Here is an 18,008-nt window from a genome sequence, read left to right on the forward strand (position 1 = left end):
TGCTTCTAAATTTCTTAGCATTTGCCAGTCATAAATATAATTTTTTTTATACAATACTAATACTAAATATAATTTCAAAGAAAAATGCTCTTAAGAAAAAATTTCCGAAATATTTTGCTTTTTTTCTTCAACAAAAATATCTAGTAGTGAAAATACGCCCTTTTAATAAATAAGTCACAGTTACCAAACACAAAAACATAACACGGATAAAATTTAATTGCAAATAAAAAATGTTTAAAATATAATTGCATTGTGGAGAAAATAACAATAAAAGGTTTTAACATATTTCAAAAATTATTTAAATTTTTAAATTTTTATTTTTTAATTTTAATTTATTTTTTTTCTTTAAATAATTTAGTTATAAAATGTATTTCAAAATATTTTTTTTTAATTCAAAATTCTCATGAAAAATTGTGCTTCAAAATGCAGATGTTTTAAGTTATTTTAGATTTTTTTCGACATAATATATAACTTCGTGAAATTACAACCTTTTCATAAGTTATTCACGTTTGTTCATCAAAACCAATATGTTTTTCAAAATAAACATGAAATTTCCCGTTAATACTCCGTTCCCAGACCAAGGATGATTGTGCATGACTGTCTCGATATGCTTGCTTCAATAAAAATATAGAACTGTAACGTGACAGATTCCGGTTGTAACGTGACAGATCATTGAGTATACTCCATAAAATCGAAAACAAAGTTTTTCTCCAGGAAAACTATATTTCAAACTCTTCCTTTTTTTACACGCTTCCACTTAAAACTGTGTTCATGCAAATTTGGGGGCCAACGGAACAGACTTTTTCAATTTAGTCGGGCAACCTCCAAACCCACTGCGAAAATTGTGTAACGTGACAGACGTATTGAAATGACAATAACACGAAAACGGTTCATGATAGAAAATAACTTTCTGTAGAAAACATGTGCGATTTAGTGACTTTAATAATGTGCAGTTGGGATAGAATCTGATTTTATCGTTTTTGCTGACTTATCTTATGAAATAAGCGTAAAAATGTAACGTGACAGACAGAAGCCTTGACCATATGTGCACAGGTATCCCTTTTCTTCTTTGTTTTCCACTGCACAGTGGGACGAGCCCGGACTTAAGTCCATATATTAAGGTTATGCGATATTCTCACTAGTATTTTTCTCGCATCAGCTGAGCCATCAGAGACATTTTCGCGAGATTTTAGGTAATTTGAATGCAAAATGAATTTTTGACAGCTTTTTGAAGGGCATAATTCAAGTGTTTTTGCATTATTTGACCATAGGAACTATATACGGTTATTCTCGTTTTTCAAAGAAACGGTTGATTTTATGAATTGCATTACTTCACCAAAATTATCCGTGTGATAAAATTACATCGTAAAATCGCCAAAAATAAGTCACTAGTTGGTTTAGTTAGTGTTTAGATACCTGTTTGTCATGAATTTTTATTGAATTCGAACTTCTAAAGCGATAACAACAACGACGCCCGTGAATGCCCGCGATCACACTATGCTCATTCGAAAGCTTTTCATTTTCTCTTTAAAATGAGCCTATGCTAGTTTTGTGAAAACTTGCGATAAGCAGTCAAAATTTGAAAAAACTGTGAATGGAGACGCATGGTTATTACTGATATTTAATTTGAATATTTACTTTATGACTAGAATAATGACACTAATTTATGCACAACTTTCAAATAGCATTTAGAGCATGATCTACAAGGGTTTTACTAGTGATCAAGAGTAAGGAGCCGAGTGGGAAGTATCGTTTTTAAGTGGTAAAGGAATTAAGAATGTTTAAAATTCAGTAAATATTTTCAACCATCTGAAATGTGTCATAAAATGTTTCATGAACTATTTTTGCTAACTTACGCAATAATTGTCAAATTGAGTGAACACAGTTGAGTTCTAGTCATTTGGTGAGACTATTTTTTCCGAGTTTGCATAGCACTGATATAGCTTAAGGGTATGCGATATTATCAAAATAAAATAAGACTATTTTTAAATGAACCATATACGCGAAAAAAGTATTTTGGATTTATTTTAATTTAAGGTATGAAATAAGCAATCTAAGCAACTTAAAACACACCAGCGAAAACAAAATCGTTTACCATCTTGTTGATTAGTGAATGTAAATCAATATTCCACTAAGACGCTCAAAATGTTTGTTTTGAAAATGAAAAAAAAAATGTAGTTTTCATACCAAGTACCACACTAATGAATTAAACGTTCCAAAATTAGACAATCACATCTTATTTGATCCTTAAAAGTAATATAGTCATTTCTAAAGCCCCATAATGAGATGTCAATCAATTCGTTTCAATACCGAAAATAAATTTCAAAATTACAATTGAAAGAAATCTTTATAAAAGACAAGCCACTCTAATAAGTAGTAAAGTTAATTTCTATTTTCTATAACCAACATAGGAATTCAGCGCACAAAAATGTCTTTAAAAAAATTGAACCTTCACAGCAAAATAATTATTTTTGAGCCACCCTAATGTATAGTGAATTTTTTTTTTTGCAAATGTTAATATCAAAAACGATTTAGCACACGAAAATTAATATACATAAATTTTAAGAACGATTTAAAAAAAATATTTTTGAGACACCCTAATGAATAGCAAATGTTCATTTTTGAAATGTTTTAATATCGAAAACGAATTCAGCGTACCAAAATTACATAAAAACGTCCTATATGAACCGATACGGAAATGTTTGGACTTTAGTCCACCTTTTGTTCTAAGTCGTGCCACTGTGCACTGACCAACTGTTCATGCAGCGGGAAAAAACAAATGTTTTCACAAAGATCACCTCGAAAATACTTGTATTCGGAAGAATCTAGAAAATTGACCCCTGCACTGGTAAGTGGATAGATGCCAAATAGTCCCAAAAACCAGTTATTTTCTATTTGTAGTTCATATTAAGGCATATTAACAGCAATAACCGCAATAAATAGTTTTGGCCAGGATTCGACCCCAGTTACTCCTCTGTGCACCGTGGTGTTATCAAGTTCGCGAGATCGTGAGCGTAGGTGTGTGTGGATGATCGCGAAGGAATCAAGCGCTTGTATTTTAACGTTTTTTTTTCGCGTGTATCTCTTCGCGCGTGATCGTGAATGATCGTGCGGATCGTGAATAGGATACCAAATTTTCAGTATGGTGCCCAGATTCTTGAAGAGAGTGAGTTCCCCCACATTACTAGAGTTCCCGATCATATCACGATGGAACGTGTTATCTAGTGGATATCAGGGTTATTTTTGATTAGTTCTAGGACCGAAGATACGAGATTTCAGGATGTGAGCGATAGATGATAACGCAAACACGGGCATTTGTAGAGTCACGTTTAAGATCGCGTTTAAAAATTAGAAAATTAGTGTTAGACGCTTCACCTTATCACGGGGATGTTATCATGTTTGGGAGATCGCGTGCGTAGGTATGCGTGGATGATCGTAAAGAGCTGCCAAAGAACATCAGGTATATTGTCATCTTCGAGAGTCTGAGCATGAGACACTTTAAGTTTAAAAGTACCCCAAACCAGGGCTCATCGTCAAACACAGTGCATATTCAGAGAGAACTTGGCCCTGAACACACTTCATTGAGACGACAGCTAAGTGGGCCATACAGGTACTAAACTAGATCACAATGTAGCTTAACTAAAAAAAAGTAGTCGTACTCAAAGTTTCTTTGTGCTATAATTACTGTAATACTAATTTAGTGGAAAAACCCCCGGACCAGGCGATTTTTAAGACCAGACCAGACAGGCGATTTTTTTAAGTGAAACAGTCTAAAACTCCCTTATATTATGAGAGAAAATACACCATAACACATCCACTGAAAATATGAGTAAGTGGAGTAATTTTTCTAAAACATGTCATTTACTGCAAAAATTTGACACGAATCGCCCTTGAGTCGATTCCTAGTCGAAACAAAAATGTCTGGTCCCAATTTGAACCAATTCGCTTGTATAAGAATTTTAAACAATTTAAGTGGAGAAAACCGATTAGTTCGAATTTTCACCGTGGCATCCGATACACCGTTCTAGACGACACTTAAACATGACTCTTAGAGATAATTCTTACCAGGCATTTCCAATGGTTTTTGTGTAGAAAGAATGCGCGGTTGAACCGCTCAATTCCTTTCCTTCGTCACTCTGAAATACATCCGCACATCCACTAAGGCACAAACCACACTGTGCACCTATGACAATCAAACTGCCACGTGTACGATCCGTGAACAATCTATACACAAAGTCAAAGCTCATATGCTACAACCAGCAACAACGGTTAAACCATCAACGAATATTGTATTATCAACGACTACACCCCTGTAACAACGTATTTTGAGTTAGAACCAGTACAAAATAAATTTACAATATAAGTTAAAAGACGAGATTGTCGTGAATCAAAAAGAGATACAAATATCATATCAATGAACTAATTTCATAAGTCTTCAAATAAATCCAGATTCTAGAAAGCGTCACTAAAATGATAATATTGGATCGTGAAAGGCTCACGTGTGGTGATCCTGCTCTCAAACTACACTTCATCAAACGTAAGGAAGTAAATTAAAAAAAGCTCTACAGAGTTCACCGCAGGACCTCCCGTGGCACTCGCAGTGGCAGCGAAAATCAATAACGAAACCGTTCCTGATTGACAGCGCAATTTTCCCGTCAAATATTCGCACGCACCGATTCGAATCGAACCGAACCGACCAGGACGCACGTTGCGTCATTTTGGAAAGGAACCTTTCGGCCGGCCTTTTCCTTTATGTTTATGAAAGGTGTTCGGCTGTGCCCCGCAATGTTGATACAATTGGAATGGATTAAATTTGTTTTAATTGACGAAATCAGGACCTCTCTTTCTGCCTCCTGGTGTTCTCTTGGTGTGGCGAAGTGCGTTGCGGAGGTCCACTCTGAGTCCCTCGGAAGACGCCTTTTACTTTTCAACCTGACGCGCGCGTAATTACGAAGGGCAAAAGTGAATGTTAGGTTGGTTGCTCTGTACCATCACCAATCAACCAGCTCCAGTTCTGGGACCAGAGAAACAAATAATATCACCGAAGAGCGAGAAATAATAAAAAAAACAACATTCGCGCCCTGTTACAGTTTGGCCCCAAATAACCCAGTCCGCAATAACAAGCCCAGATGTGAAAGGCTCTCTGGATTCCGAAAGTAACTGTAACAGACCCCGAGCGCGGCGGCATCGACGACGATCACTTTCTTATTATGACCTCCCGGGACCGCCTGGCCTCGGACAGACCCACCGATAGCAGCCAGTGTTGACTATGCTATGGATAAAAATCCCCCAGCTAGCCAGCCTACCTCCTTCCGCCGTCCTCAGTTTATGGCCGTACGTTTCGCGATGTCAATGATTACCTTCCATAATAAATTGCTTATCAACCTGCGGCCAGTAAATACTCGACCTGAGAACGAGTCAGGGGAAAGCGCGACAGAGAGAGCCCTAGCTGCGAGTAGCGAATTGAAACCGTAACAAAGCTGGCTTAAAAGACAATAAATTGCAAATTTTACGACTTTTGCCCGAGATGTGGTTAGTGTTGCCGGAGACACATAACGTGCGCTGGAAGAAAGGCAAAACAGTGCGACTGAGCTGTAACCGGCGAACAGGTTGAATACGAAACGATCCGGGGAACATTGTTGTCCACTCGGCAGAGAATGTCCCCCTGAGTACCTGAGAATATGCGGGGCGAACGTGCGAATATTCGCGATCGCGTCGCTGTTCGAAAGTCCGAGTCTACCGATATGCCAAGAACCATCACCAATTGAACACTTAATTGGTTGTACCCCGCTTGTTGACGCGCAGGCTGGGCTGCTGAATTGGGTGGATTTTGGCTCGTAATATGTATGATTAAATTTATCGCAAACATGCCGACTGTTTGCATCGAGTCAGATTATGTTTTTAAACTTTATCGCTTAATAATATCGCTTGCTGGCCGATATGTTTTAATGCATTTTGAAGCTTCAATTAGTTTGGAAGTCGGGCGAATGTTACCGTTGCCGCTTGGCTGGAGTGCGGATGAGAACCGGAATTACTACTGTCGGCTACACAACAACCTGCTAGGTGACATTCCTGAAGTGCATTTCGAAGCATTGCATTGCAACAACACGATCAAGTATTATTAGGATTTTTTTTGAACTGACAGCTCATTTACGACTGGTTACAGGTTTTAAAAATCTCATGGCATGCAATTTTCTGGACTTTACATTTAATTAACTTTTTGATGCGTATTCGGCTTAATTGTTAACCCTTTCACGCCTAAATTTTTTGTGCCGCGTATAGGATTCCTTCGCCTTAAACCTGTTGGGGTCAAGAAGCACGAAAAAGCTAATTTGATCAAGATAGAGGTTTTTCTTGTAGTGATAGAAGCTTCTCAATTTTTAAAGTCGAACTTGATAAGTGTTATCAGTTTTTAAGCCATTCATGCCCATGTTGTTTGTGGACAACAACGTTTTCAAACAGCTATAACTTTTGATTGAGGCAAGATTTGCTCACAAAACCAAGTAAGGCTAATAAACCTGACTATTGCCTTTCATTTGAGTACTAACAATGACCAGGATCAGCTATAGAACTGAAGTTATTGCATTTAGTCTGATTGGATTCCAATGGAGCAGTGCTGCCAGGGACAGTTTACGTTGACATCGAAAAATGATTTTTTCATATATCTTCGTTATTATTCAATATTATTGAAAACTGATAAAACTTATCAAATTAGAGTGTCTTTGGCTACGTTTTCCACGCAAGTGGACTATTGTAAATATTCTAGGAGAATTACATTGAGCATTGAAAGGTAAAAATTAAGCAGCTTCTAGCACTGTGGGGGAAGCACCAATCTTTATGAAAAAAGGCTTTTCATGGTTCGTGACCCCACCGTTTTCAAGGAAAAATAGTTTTGAAATCCTACGTGCACTAGAAAAAAGTTGGGCATGAAAGGGTTAATAATATTTCAAAACAACGAAGATATATTAACATTTGATTTTTAATCACTAACTGATACTGCCCCTGGTAGCACTACATCATAGGAACCCAATCAAACTAATAGCAATAACTTCAATTCTACGGATAATATTAACAACTGTTGGTACTCAAGCACGGTGTTTCTGGTAGAACAATATGTTTTTCGAGATTTGTCCTACTGGAGCTATAGAGCTAGGTTCTCCGCCAGAATCACACACTACAATTGCAGACGAGAAAGACAATGCCGCCCACTAAAACACTGCTTAAGACCAATTGTAGCGGACCGTGATTCTGAATGTGATATTTATTGTAGGGATGTGCGGGCGTAGGGTTTTTGGCGATCGCGTGTATCATCGCGAAAGGATCGAGCATTTGTACGTTAACGTGTTCGATCGCGTGTGCGTTTGTATGTCGCGTGTGTATGTAACTTCGCGTGAATAAATTCTATATTAAAACCGTTTGCCTCTTGCATATTCGCGTGTGTTCTAGAATGATCATGCGCAGGCCGTGAATCTGATACTTGATTTTTCGCGTACGGTTCAGATTCTAGAACAGAGTGGGTTCTTCCATATCACTAGAGTTTCCAGTCATGTCGCATGGAACGTGTTATCTAGTGGATATGAGCTTTATTTTTTGATTGGTATAACTGAATGTATGGACCAAAAATGGAGGGTAAAGTGACCGACTCATGATCGTGCGCGTTCGCGGGTTCGCATTTGAGACGGCATTTGTAACTTCGCAAGTACTAAAACGTTCACATTGTTACCGGAGTGTTATAAAGTTTGCGCGATCGCGAACGTAGGTGTGCGTAGATGATCGCGCTTAAGCTTAAGCCTTCGTTTGTTGACGTGTTTGTCGCGCGTGCTCGAGTGTATATGAATTCGTGTGTATGTGCCACGCGGACCGCCATTCTGATATTTAGTTTTCGGTGTACAGATCACATTCTGACAGGGAGTGAGTTACTCCAGTCCATATCACTAGAGTTCTCGGTCATATCGCCATAGAACGATTTGTCCAGTGGATATGAGAGCTTTCTTTTGAGTTGATCCAATTGAAGGTATGGACCTAGACTTCTGGAATCGACGATAAAGACTTCCGAACGTGACCGATTCATGATCGCGCGAGTGCGGGGGACTGTTGGTTCGCGTCTGAGACTGCGTTTGAATGTTTATAAGTGCTGAGACGTTCATATTATGACCGGGATGTTAGCCCGGGTGTAGATTGCTTGGATGATCGCGAAGGGTTCAAGCATTTGTATGTTTGTTTGTCGCGTGTATGTGACTTCGTGTGTATAAATTCGATTTCTATGTCACCAAGAAACGTGTAGTTTAGTGGATATGAACATTATCTTTTTGATTAGTCCACCTGAAGGCATTGGACATATGATACTAGGGCCGAGAATAGGGGTCTCCAGACGAAACACATTCATTATCGCGCGAACACAGGCATTTGGATGTTCACTCTTGAAACCGCGTTTGTGAATTGATAAGTACTAAACCGTTCACTCAGTCACCGGGGCGTTATCCTGTTTGCGAGATCGTGGGTGTGGTTGTGATCGCGAAAAACTCGAGCGTTTGTATGTTGACGTTTCGGTCGCGTGTGCTAGTGTGTATGTAACTTCGCGTGGACACATTATTTTTATAAGCGTATGGCCAATCATTCGCGTGTTCTTCAATGATCGCACGTAGACATCTTGTACAGTTTTTATTCCAATTCAACTGAAGGCATGAATTTAGGCTGCTAGGATCAATGGCAGAGAATTCCGGACGTGACCGATTCATGATTGTGCGAGCGGTGGGTTGATGCTTGAGACAGCGTTGGTAAATTTTTAGGTGCAAACGTTCACTTTATTACCGAGGTGTTTGAATGTTGCCGAGATCGCGGGCGTCCGCATTTGTGACCAGGTTTGTGTTATCGCGATGGCCACGTTTGTAAGTTTGGGATGAGAGATTGTGAGTGTATATGGGAGAATAAGCAATTTGTGTTAGTGAGTGTTAGCATAGATCTAATTCAAAATGTAGCAATAAAAGAAGGGTGCCTCCAGGGTGATTTGGGCCCTAAACCCACATTGTATATTATTCGACCATGGCAGTGGATAATAAAGGTCGCCAAGTTAAGTACTAAAATTGATCACAATGTATCTTAACTGAAAAGAAAATAATCGTATGCCAAGCTTCTGTGATATAATCACTATAATACTGCTTTGGTGGAAAAGCCCCCGGATACAACATCAAGGTACAGTATCATACCGAGGGAAACCAAAATAATTGTGTTGTTAATACAAAAGTTAACATATCTCGAGAACTACTATATTTCAGAAAATTTATGTTATGAGCATTTTGTTTTGAAATAGTGTTTAAAAAAATACTAAAAAAGTTATACGATCTCTCATAATTCTGCAATATTTGGTAGCATTGTTCTTTACCGAAAAATATTAGATACATATTTTATTTCGTCATTAGGGTGTCTTTCCACGTTAGACGGGTTCAAAAAATCGTGATTTTTCAAAAGTTGATTCTTTTTAAATTCATAACTTTTGAACCACTGAACGGATTTTCATTGGTTATAGGTAAAATGAAAGGTATTTAAGTGTAGTTTAGAGAAAAATTATTAACTTTAAAAAATATTGAGTTTTGTACGAACAAAACACGCATTCAATATATTTTCTTGATTTTCACTGCGAGGGGCCTTGAATACTCCATACTTTTATATTTTTATTTGAAAGATCATTCAATTCCACACAACATCTCCAAACATATTTTTGAACCAGATCTAGAGGTTTCGGAGATATAATTTTTTGAAAAAAAAAAAACTATGTATACACCTCACATGCATGGAAACGATGTAACCGCATGGTAGTTCACCATACACTTCCAGTGAGTCACAGCAGCTGTGAATAAAGAAACCTATGATTTACTTACAAGCTGGGTGCAACATTCGTTTCAACCTGGGGGCTGTCCATTAACAATGTTTCAGACATAGCATGCCCTCCCTCGCGTTCAAAATATTTTAACCAGCGTCCACTTTGGCTAGATTGGGAGTGTTGCTCGGATTTGAAAAAAGAGTATTCAACCTATTTGCTGAGACAAAGGACATGGTTGGCATGACTAGCAGATAGTTTTTGGGTAGGTAGGGAATTCTTACTTGTATTTCGGGTTTGTTTCAATAGCTTTCGTCGCAAGCAAGTTGAAGAAATAGGTAAATTTTGCTTTTGTTGGTACTACATCACAAGCTCGTTGGTTCGAATATATTACATAAAACCAGGAATGTTTTAAAAGAAATTATCAGTTAGAAAACAACAACAACAGTTCAATGAAGAACCTCTTAAAATGAAACGCAAGTGTTCAGTTTGTGGTATTAGGATGTTGAGTACGCGTATCAGAAAACTCACCAATAAATTGTACGATTGTGCAATGAAAAAGATGAAAAGAGATGAGAGTAGCTCCTTCATTTGTTTTCGTTGCTACAATAAACTGTATGAACCAAATGATCCCGAGACCGAAGAAGCCGTTGCAGGACCACAGAGAATCGCTGTTCCAGGAATATTGGCGAAAATATGACATGACTGATTTTTAAATTTCAATTCTTTTCTTCAAACTACTAACACAAACTCTTGTTCTTTGAAACCTTTTTTCAGAGTCCTTCGAAACATTGACCGCCATTGCAGGACCTTGCGGTTTCGTTCCATTTTCCTACCAAGGTAAATAATAAAAAAGGAATCATTTGTATGATTTTTTTTTCTGAAAATCAATCTATCATATGTATTTTCAGAGTCGTTAGAAGCACCCAGTTCTGAATCGATCGTTACCACCTACAACGAACCTTTGTTGGACGATAATAAAATTCTTACACAACTTAAGGAAAAATATAAAGAAACAAGAGACAGCAATGAGCGATACAGGACTTTAACTACACTTTCCAAAAGTTTTACTACATATAGGATTATGCAGGAGTTCAATGTTTCTCAATATATGGCCAACAAAGCAAAAGCATTGCAGCAGGAGACAGGAATAGTGGCGGTGCCTGAAAAGAGCTTAAGCTCTGCGACAATAGGAAGAGAAACGATAACATGTGTTACGAATTTTTATAATAGTGACGATGTAAGCCGCGTCTGTGCAGGAAAAAGGGATTATTTAATATCTAACAATAAAGAAGACAAAATTTACGTACAGAGAAAATTAGTTTTGTGTAACTTGCAGGAGGCGTATTCTATCTTCAAATATACTTATCCTGATATTAAAATAGGATTTTCCATGTTCGCTAGTAATCGTCCAAAACACTGCATTTTGGCAAGGACAAGTGGCACGCATACCGTATGCATATGTATATATCATCAAAACATTAAACTTATTTTCAAAACATTACAAAGCAGTAAATCACTTCCAGATGGTGTTAACTCCTATCATGATTTGTTACCAAACATAATTCGTGAAAATTCGAGCGAACAATGTTGGCTGCAGTGTTGCGGAAACGCCCCTGGAACGCAAATTTTAGCGACAGAACTAATGAGTATTCTTACTAAAGGTAATATGGTCGGTGTTAAGTCAGAACGGACTAAGTGACAAAATATTGATTTCGAGAAAAACGAGTTTAAAGTTTGAATTGCAGCATCCTTTACATTATGATTGGAAATTAATTGTTGCCACAACTCTTGTTTATTGTTACATATTTCAAATCTGGCAAAAGTCGAATGTAGTCGAAGAAAAGCTTTATCCAGTGCTATCATTATCTCATTTTTTAATGTTTTGCGACTTAGTCCGGTCTGACTTAACACCGACCACATTGAATCATTAAAATTCAAACAATGGCTTCAAGTAGAAAGATGCATTATGGACTTAGTTGAAATGGACACACAATAATTTATTGATTCTTTTCCACAAAAATTATTCAATATATTGCCGAATAACTTTATAGCTGAGCAACAAGCAAACTACTTGAAACACATCAAAAGCAATTTGAAAGCTATAGAATGCATCAATATCTATGATTTTTCGGAGAATTATTCTTTCGTTGTGCAGGATGCTTTCATTGGGTAAACGCTCAATGTACTATTCACTCTTGTGTTATTTTTTTTTAAAGACGAATAATCGGACGATTTGAAGTTTACTAGTTTTATTGCAATTGCTGACTTCACTAAACATAATCATGTCGCAGTTCGTTTATTTTTGACTCATTGTTTAGCGTTCATAAAAGGTAAATTGCCAGGCTTACAACAGATTTACCTTTTCTCAGATGGATCATGAAGCCAATACAAAAATAAAATGACGGCATTTAATTTGTGCTACATGCAAAAAGATTTTGGCATTGATGCCGAATGGAATTTTTTCGCAACTTGCCATGGAAAGCGTCCTTGTGGTGCTTTGGGAGGAGTACTGAAACGAAACGCTGCGAAAGCGAGTTTGCAAGACCATCATATAACAACAGCCCAAGAACTTTATTCATGGGCTATTTCTAAGCCAGATTCAAAAATACATTATCAGTTTTTTTCAGAATCCGTATACAATAAAATGGAAAAAAGTTAAAAAATCGTTATACACGTGTAAAGCGAATTTCGGGAACACAGTCATTCCATAGTTTTAAGCCTCAAAATGAAAACTATATTGTTGTCAAACGGTATTCATTTTCGACGGAAGAAATATGTGTTAAACTGTAGCTAAAGAAATGAAATACCTTGCGAAAAATAAAACGAATAGAGTTTTAAAAATGTTTTACTTATTTCTCTTTGTGGTTCTTCTGGATTTTTGATACAAAAATAAATATAGCCGAAATATGAACCTTTTAAAACCACCTAGATTTTTATTGAAGTGGAATTTTTAACCAAAGGTGACGCCCGGTAAAAATATTTTGAGCGCAAGGGTCTACAATGTCTGAATTTTTTTTTCTACGTGGGTCCATTAACCCCCAGATTGAAACGAATGTTGCACCCAGCTTGTAAGTAAATCATAGATTTCTTTATTCACAGCTGCTATGACTCGCTGGAAGTGTATGGTGAACTACCATGCGGTTACATCGTTTCCATGCATGTGAGGTGTATACATAGATTTTTTATTTTCAAAAAATTATATCTCCGAAACCTCTAGATCTGGTTCAAAAATATGTTTGGAGATATTGTGTAGAATTGAATGATCTTTCAAATAAAAATATAAAAGTATGGAGTATCCAAGGCCCCTCGCAGTGAAAATCAAGAAAATCCATTTAATGCGTATTTTTGTTCATTCAAAACTCAATATTTTTTAAAGTTGATATTTTTTCTTGAAACTACACTTAAATACCTCTCATTTGACCTATAACCAATTAAAATCGGTTCAGTAGTTCAAAAGTTATGACTTTAAAAATAACCAACTTTTGAAAAATCACGATTTTTTGAACCCTTCTAACGTGGAAAGAGACACCCTAACGACGAAATAAAAAATACGTATCTAATTTTTTTTGGTAAGGAACGATTCTGCCAAATATTTCAGAATTCTGAGAGATCGTATATCTTTTTTTTTCATGGAATAGCTGAATATTAAAATAGAAAATTGTATTTTTGATTGCAAATAGTGTGAATAACAAAAACATACCAAAAGTTGTTCTTAGGAAAACGGTTAAGAGGGACAAGTCTGTCTTAACTAGGAGACATGTTGGTAGACTTGAGCGACTCGTAGTTATGCTGCCTAAGCTCGACCCCAGCCAACAAAAGACAAAAGATTAACCAGTAGGAATTTAAGCCTGTTTCTAATGATCCTGTCACTTCTAGTTTTCCAAGCTGTATACTTGGAATTTTGATAAGGGGGAACGCGAATAACTTTTAAACAGGGCATACTTACACGAATTAATTGTTTTTGTTAGAGCAAAATTCCAAATATGTCGACAACTGTCGCATTTTGGATGATTTTTGTTACAAGCATTTTGATTTAAAATGGTACTTAGAATCATACTCTGTAATAAAATTACAGTTAAGTATGTTAATTAGTATGAAATTTAAAAATATGTATAAAGTTATCGTTTAAAAAACTTTTTTACTGATAAGTTCTCCATCATGCGATCCAATTCAAAATGTTTCTTTTCTCTTTAGGTTTTTGTTGACAAAATATGAAAAATTTTAAAAAATGGTATCTTTGCAATTTAAATTTTTAACATGCATTTTCGAAGGTTTTCTTCCATTTAATTCCACATAGTGGAATTAAATGGAAGAAAACCTTTGAAATATTACGTATATTCCACTCAGACCTCCGTTCGCGTATATATTATGCATTTTCGTTTTTGTGAAAAAAAACATTCCCGTGCAGTATATTTTTAGCGTATATTTTGTGTGCAGAAGTATTGATTCCCTGCAACTCGTTATCAGATAGTTTTGTTATACAAAATACGGTAATCGAAGTTTTTTTATTTCGAAAATGCTTCATGCAAAAACTTTTACGCCCTTTTGAAAAATTGCTCTTGTGTCAAAATAGGTCTTATCTCTCTTACTTTTGAAACGTGTATAGTTTCATCGGAATCTAAAATGGTCGGTCACGATTTTAAAGATTTTCGGACGAATCTTCGTAAAATTCCTCATCGGCGGTGATAGCGAAATGAAAGATTGGTCCAGTGACTTTCAATTCATGACTTCCATAATGTTGTAAGATTTTGTTTAAATTCAGTAAATGCTATCAAAATATTCAAAAAACGTCTCGAAAACTCAAGGCCATTCGACTTTATTTTCAAAATTGGGAGTGATCAGTGCGAATTACAGAAATCAGTGCTGAGGCAAGATACCGCTATAAAATATTTCTTTAAAAAATAGCCACTGATAAAGTCAAAAATTGGTAAAATTAAAAATCCTATACACAGTACACCGGCAACAATTTTGATTTTTTTTCGGAACACTGTTTAATCAAATAGTAATTGGCTTCACATACCATTTGTCAAATATGTGTCGGCTGTGTGAAGTTCAAATTGCTTTTGTTCAGGGAACATAGGATACTCTCGGTAGCCGGCTGCCCAGAGTTTAAAAAGAACGAAAAACTAAACAAGATATAATAAAATATACTTCATAGGACGCATCGCTTGCTTGGAGCGAATCCTAGACCTGATACCCTTCCAAACTACCAACTCCGCGACACCTATGGAAGATTTTGATGAATCGTCGTCCTTCCGTTAAGTAGGTGGAGCATCAATACTTCCTGTCTACATTATCCTTCCCCGTAACGATGAAGATGGGGGCGGCCGACAATGATGGCTATCATGCTGTTGAAGTTTTAATGTGGGTCGGATTGGTATGAATTCCTACTTACCATTTTCTAAGCAACTCTTATTAGATAATCAGCAGTCAAACAGGATGAAGTCAGTGTGCAATCCGCCAAAATCATCGTCACAACGCAACGCAACGCAACATACCATTTGTCAAAAATGAACTTTTTCGGAAAACTCTAGTTTTCAAGTTCATATGTGAAAATATATGAAAAATTGGCAAAAAAGCAATAAATTCAGTAAAAAATTCCAGTATCATCTTGTGCATCCCGTAGTCTGCCGTTATATAGCTTAAGATGCAAGGATCAACATTGCCGAAGACTGCAAATTGATCCGATTTTGCAGTAAAAAGATATTCTCATATAAAGTTATGTGTTGTCTCTCTTTCTCGCACATGCTTAGAATAGGAAATTTTAAAAAAAAATCGGTTGGTCTTCAAGGTTAAATAACTCTCTCGGGGAACCTCCAATCAATATGCTACCTTCAACAAAGTTGTTCGTTATAAAATAAGCTATGTGACCATAACTTTTGAGATATGCGGATTCACTGTGGAATTTTTTATTTGATTTTAAGTTTTCATTTTCGATTTTCCATATATATTACTATAGAAACTTAAAACCCCTTGTGGGTGAACTAGAGCTATCAAATCAAACACTGTTCAAAGGAAGCTCTTTGTGGTTGTGTTGACATTTCTTGATGAAATTGATTGAAAATTTTGTTGATTTATAACAAAAATACAATTTTGAAAATGGGTAAATTAAGTAATACGTCGCCAACCACATATTTAATAAACCTGTTTTGCTTAGTTTAACTATAACTTGGTTTGTTTTAACTAAATCTATCAAGTAGTTTAAGTGTGTTGTAGTCAAAATGACAGAAACGTATTTCTTTTCATCTTAAGTATAGGGGAGAGTGAGGACACTTGATCCTTGGGGATATTTGATTCCCTGGCCATATCTCCTAACCTATACGCATAAAGTTATCACATTATAAAAAGAAAATGAAGTATTTGGTCGTTTATGACGTTTAAAAAACAAATTTGATGCATTACATTTGGTTTGGAAAGTTACATAATATTGTAGAAAATAAGTGTTTAAATCCATCTCGAAGATCTTTCCACAATTATTTTGAACGGTTGTATGACATCGTCGAACTAACTATTTATGAATATTTTCAAGTACGATTACTTTCTAAGTACTTTTGCCTGAAAAAAACACGTTCTTCGAAAAAAAAAAATTCACAATACAGGCAAAAAAAATAAATTTTGTTCACCTCATGCAACAGGTATCTTTGATCCCTGTAACACTGGGTATTCTTGATCCCTATCATTAGTTCTCTCAAACACTTTCGAATTGAATAGAAATAGAAAAACATCGTTCTCTTGACGTACCTGGTACTATTAATTGATCTAAAATGTTTTTTCCGTGAACAAATGATGGCATAAGTTATTGAAGGTTGAAAAATCCAGTTAAACAGCACTGATTTACCGCAAATACTAGTCTTGACTTTCTGCTGTGATTAAAGTTGATCGTGCATCTAAAAAGCTAGCCTTATTAAATAATTTGTCAGGATAGATGATTAGCTGAACGTTCGTGTCTATAGGTCATAGTGTGCTTTGTTTCTTTAACTCTAGTAGGCGGGGGATCAAGCTACCACACGTTTTTACAAAAACCTCGTTTTGGAATGATTTTCAAAATTGTTCATATTACTGACAGGACATAGTATTCGGATTTACATATTATCCATAGCTCTTACAATTCGAATTGACTACAAGATGGCGTATTTTGCAATTGAAATTTTCATTTCATTGAAAAGTTATGAGAAAAAAACAAAAGTGGGATCAAGCGTACCCACTCTCCCCTAATAATATGGCCAGAGATTGTGACGTTTTCAGGCTGTGAAATTGACTGCGAATAGTTCAATGAGTGTGCGTTAATTTGTGTAATTGGTACCCCAAGGATCTCCGAAAACACACAATATTCCGTTGTCGGAGGATGCAACTGGCGGCTTCAGGTAGGGGCACGGGGGGGGGGGGGGGGAGGTGCACGTGCCCCCTGTTCAACCAGAAACTGTTTTGGTAAAAAGAAATTTACATTTTCCTACTTCAACATGCTAATATTCTAGAAGTGACCAACAAGGTGATCAGTTTGTTTTGTTCTTTGTAACACTTTTTTAACCAAGTAAAAGACAATTAAATTTGGTAACAAACGTAATTTCGAATTTTTGCTAGTAACGCAGTACAACAGTGGTTGCACTGGACGTAGAAAACGCCTTCAACAGTGCTAGTTCGGCTACAATCGCTGACTCGCTGTACAGACTGAGAGTTCCCGAGTACCTCTGAAGGATTCTGAGGAGCTACTTTCAGAATCGGCAACTGATCTATGAAACTGATGCCGGAAAAAGAAGTGTAACCGAAACAGCGGACATTCCACAGAGTTCAATACCCTGCCCAACTCTTTGGAATGCTATGTGCAACGGAGTGCTGAAGCTGAACCTCCCCAGACCCGTCAAGATTGTCGTTTTAGCAGACGTCGCGACGTGGTGCTCCAAGTGATCAGCGAATCACTAGAGGAAGTAGAAGTACTCACAACAGAGGTGATATATGTTGTGGAAGATTGGATGCGCGAGAAGAAGCTAATGTTAGCTCACCACAAAACCGAGATGGTGTTGATAAACAACCGCAAAGGAAGTGCAGCAGGGTTCGGTCGGAGAGTGTATCATAAACTTAACGCGGGAAGTCAGACAACTAGGAGTAATGATAGACGACCAGCTAAGCTTTAATTGCCTCATCGACCACGCATGCGGAAGGGCCGTAAAAGCGATCTCGGCACTATCTC

The 18,008-nt window shown here is 36.7% G+C and overlaps 1 protein-coding gene and 1 long non-coding RNA gene across 2 annotated transcripts in view; one reads left to right on the forward strand and one right to left on the reverse strand.

Moving 5' to 3' along the window:
- The window catches only part of LOC131678992 (uncharacterized), a 134,433-nt gene extending 123,555 nt beyond the window's left edge, over nucleotides 1-10,878 (forward strand). The window contains exons 2-3 of the long non-coding RNA XR_009303784.1: nucleotides 10,595-10,657; nucleotides 10,729-10,878. This is a non-coding gene — a long non-coding RNA (uncharacterized LOC131678992). The remainder of the gene's footprint in view (nucleotides 1-10,594; nucleotides 10,658-10,728) is intronic.
- Nucleotides 1-18,008, reverse strand: part of LOC131678987 (myb-like protein I) — a 457,888-nt gene that overhangs the window by 393,129 nt on the left and 46,751 nt on the right. The window lies entirely within an intron of this gene.

Source organism: Topomyia yanbarensis, chromosome 2 (genome assembly GCF_030247195.1).
Source record: "Topomyia yanbarensis strain Yona2022 chromosome 2, ASM3024719v1, whole genome shotgun sequence".
NCBI classification, from domain to species: Eukaryota; Metazoa; Arthropoda; class Insecta; order Diptera; family Culicidae; genus Topomyia; species Topomyia yanbarensis.